The sequence below is a fragment of the Nanorana parkeri genome, unplaced genomic scaffold (genome assembly GCF_000935625.1).
Source record: "Nanorana parkeri isolate BGI_ZX_2015 unplaced genomic scaffold, ASM93562v1 scaffold154, whole genome shotgun sequence".
In the NCBI taxonomy this organism is placed as follows: Eukaryota; Metazoa; Chordata; class Amphibia; order Anura; family Dicroglossidae; genus Nanorana; species Nanorana parkeri.
The window spans coordinates 1,025,281-1,028,862 of record NW_017306422.1 but is presented as its reverse complement, the minus strand read 5'-3'; positions in this window follow the sequence as shown (position 1 = coordinate 1,028,862).

Sequence of the window (3,582 nt, the reverse complement as noted above, 5' to 3'; positions counted from 1 at the left end):
AATGTTAAGCTGCACATAAACAATAATTAAAAAAAAACAAGTCCTCACCCCTACATACACGCATGTAAACATGCGTCAGGTGCGCATACCTGCGAAAGCGACGATTGCGCCCATTACGCCGCACATGTTACATATCGCCGTGAACGTCGCCGTGAGAGCAATAATTTTAGGGCCATTAATCACTGATAACACTAAACGGATGAGCTGTAAAAGCTTTTAAAGCGTCGCCTATGGTCAATTTTGGGTATGCTAGTTTTTTGCGATTTCGCGGGTGCGTGCAATTTTTAAGCTTGACATGTTTGGTGTCTGTTTACCCGACGTGACCCCGTCTTTTATATTTTACTGAAAAAATTTGGGTAATAATAAATGTTTTATAACATAATGTAAAAAAAACTTTTTTCTTTCAAAATTTTCAGTAATTTTTCCTGAATATAGTAAAAAATAAAAACCCAGTAGTGATTAAATACCACCAAAAGAAAGCTCTATCTGTCCACAAAAAATGGTATAAAATTCATTTCAGTAGAGCGTTGCATGACGGAATAAACATCAGTCAAAGTACCGCAGTGCGGAATACTGAAAAATGGCCTGGCCAGGAAGGGGGTCTAAACACCTGGTCAGCAAGTGGTTAAACATATACGTTCATTCAATTACATAATACTTATTATTTTTCCCAAACACTCCATCCATAGAGATCACCATAATCTTACAGTTCTAACAGACTATATTTAAATAAATATCTTCCCACATGCTTTTATCCTTTATTCAAGTCAATTTCTCTCAGATCCATTTCATTTCATGTAGTATTTATCCTCTGCTCAGGAGGAGCACAGTAAGAGTGCCCAGGGTGGGAGAGAGAAGAAGAAGAAGAGAGAGAGAGAGAGAGAGAGAGAGAGAAAAAAAATGTTTTTGCCCTTGCCCTGCTGCCCTTCTAACCCCACTCATTCCCCCTCCCCTCTGTGATACAGCAGCCTTTTCATAGCAGCTTTCTTCTAGTCCAGTGATGGCAAACCTTGGCACTCCAGCTGTTTTGGAACTACAAGTCCCATGAGGCATTGCAAGGCTCTGACAGCCACAGACATAACTCCCAGAGGCAGATGCATCTTGGGATTTGTAGTTTTGGCACAGCTGATGTGCCAAGGTTCGCCACCACTGTTCTAGTCTAATGCGATCTCCCTGTCAACCTGGAATTTAAACCTAGGTTACCAAAGGAGTGCGTTGATCAGCTCTGGTGGTGTGTTTACAGGGTTGCTATGGCTCAGCAAGCAAAGCTCTCCCAGAGGAATCTAACATGGCAGTACTGTGCTGTGGCAGTGCTTTACAGAGTTCTCAAAGAAGAAAATGTGGAGCTTTGCAAAGCTATCCTAAAGGCACATATAAACCATCATTAACATTGGTGAAACTGTTGGTGTTTCCATTGTCTGGGTACACATTTGTTGTAAGGCAAAGCATTGAAGAGAGAAGCTTTACCTCTCAACCATCCTTTACTATCTATTAAGTCAATGATGTAAAGCAGGTATAGAGGCAGCACTCCAAACAGTTCATTTTGTGATCTACTTTTCATTGATGTTAGAGAACAGTAACTTTAAGCCTGGGTATAACCTTATTTACACACAAACATTTTGCAATTTACAGTTCTGAAGATGGGAAGGAACAAACATAACTTTCCTTTTGCAAGTGTTTACCAAAGTTAAAGATAGGATAATGTTTCACATTTCATTTATTCTTAATAACAAGAGACCCGTGTCAATAAAAGTAAAATCTGCAAAGTACAAATAAATACACAGTTTCATTCATTTAATTGTCTGGGATATCAAATTACATTGAAATTTGCATTTTAGGAGGTGGCAGTTTGAAAGTAGTGGGCTGTAATGCACACCTACTCCACACTGGGAGTCACATGTGTTGAGCCTGGAATTTAAATATGTTAACATACGGTATATTTACATATAACTAGCCAAGGATTTAAAGGTCACATTTCTGTAATGTTCTGCATGGCAGCGCTGGGAGAGTGAGTGGAACCAAAGAGAGCCAATCATGGATCTGTTTCTTTGCACAATTCCCAGGTGAACATGTTTACAGGAAGAAAGGGCACAGGGAAGATATCATCTATGTGCTGCTTTTCTTTCATTGGCAAGGGATCATAAGGCTGGCGGGCCTAAGTCGCCTCTATTGCAGCTCCCTCCTCATTGGCCTTCCACTACACAGGCTATCCCCCCTTCAGTCTATCATAAATGCAGCTGCTAGACTCATCCACCTAACCAACCACTCAGTGTCTGCAACCCCCCTCTGCCAATCCCTGCACTGGCTTCCAATAGCCCAAAGGATACAATTCAAAATATTAACAATCAGTTACAAAGCCATCCACAACTCTGCACCCAGCTATATCTCAAACCTGGTCTCAAAGTATCACCCTAACCGCCGACTCCTCTCATCCCAAGACCTCCTGCTTTCCAGCTCCCTTGTCAACTCCTCCCATGCTCGCCTCCAGGACTTCTCTAGAGTCTCTCCCATCCTCTGGAATTCTTTACCCCAACCTGTCCATCTGTCACCCACCTTGACTGCCTTTAGCCGTTCCCTAAAGACTCATCTCTTCAGGGAAGCCTATCCCGCCTCTACCTAACCGCTCAACCATCACGTTCTCAAACAATTCATTCCCACGCCGTTCCCTCATCATGTATCACTTCCCCTCCCTTTTAGATTGTAAGCCCTCAGGGGCAGGGCCCTCCTTCCCATCTTGTCTTGAATTATATTGTGATTGTAATGTCTTCCTTATATTGTAAAGCGCTGCGCAAACTGTTGGCGCTATATAAATCCTGTATAATAATAATAATAAACAGAATTAAAATTTCTATGACAGGTAACATAGTTCACATATGCACATCTCAGCTTTGTATTTAGTTGCTAGATTGGATGTTAGTTTTAAGCATTGATTACTAAAATGAATTATACTGCTGCAGCAGAATATGATGATACAAATTATGTATGCATTTTCAAAATTTGAAATATAAACATTAGTCTTTTGATGTACTGTATTTTCAGTATTCCCCAAGGAAATTTAAATAACATTTAAATACTGAAAAAATACTTTACACTAGACAACAGGAGCACTGAAGTCATTGCCATTTAGTAATAACTATTGAACAAATCTTTGTAATAATATAGATGATAAAGTGGACATTCACTATGAAAAAAATGTTGCTCCTCTTAAACCCTGCCACCTCCACAACATGAAAATCCCAATTTTTTAAATCTTTTTTTAATCTTCACATTCTAGCCCAGCCCGGACTTCATTATAGCATAGGTGAGAAGGATGTTCTCTGATTCTGGTGCCTCCTGTGATATGCACATCATATACTTTATCTCAGGAGGTATAAGCTTACAGAAAACAGACAGAGGAGGAGGACAGGCCTGGTTGTGCAGCACTTGGGCGGCTGCCTGAAACATGGAAGAGACTGCTTGCTCCCAATTATGTTAGAAAAAGAGATGGCATTGCGGGACCTAGCATGTGGCAGCACAATGTGGGTCATAGCAGGACAATGTTGCATTTGCTTGGTGGGTGGCTGTGTATGTGAATTGGGGACA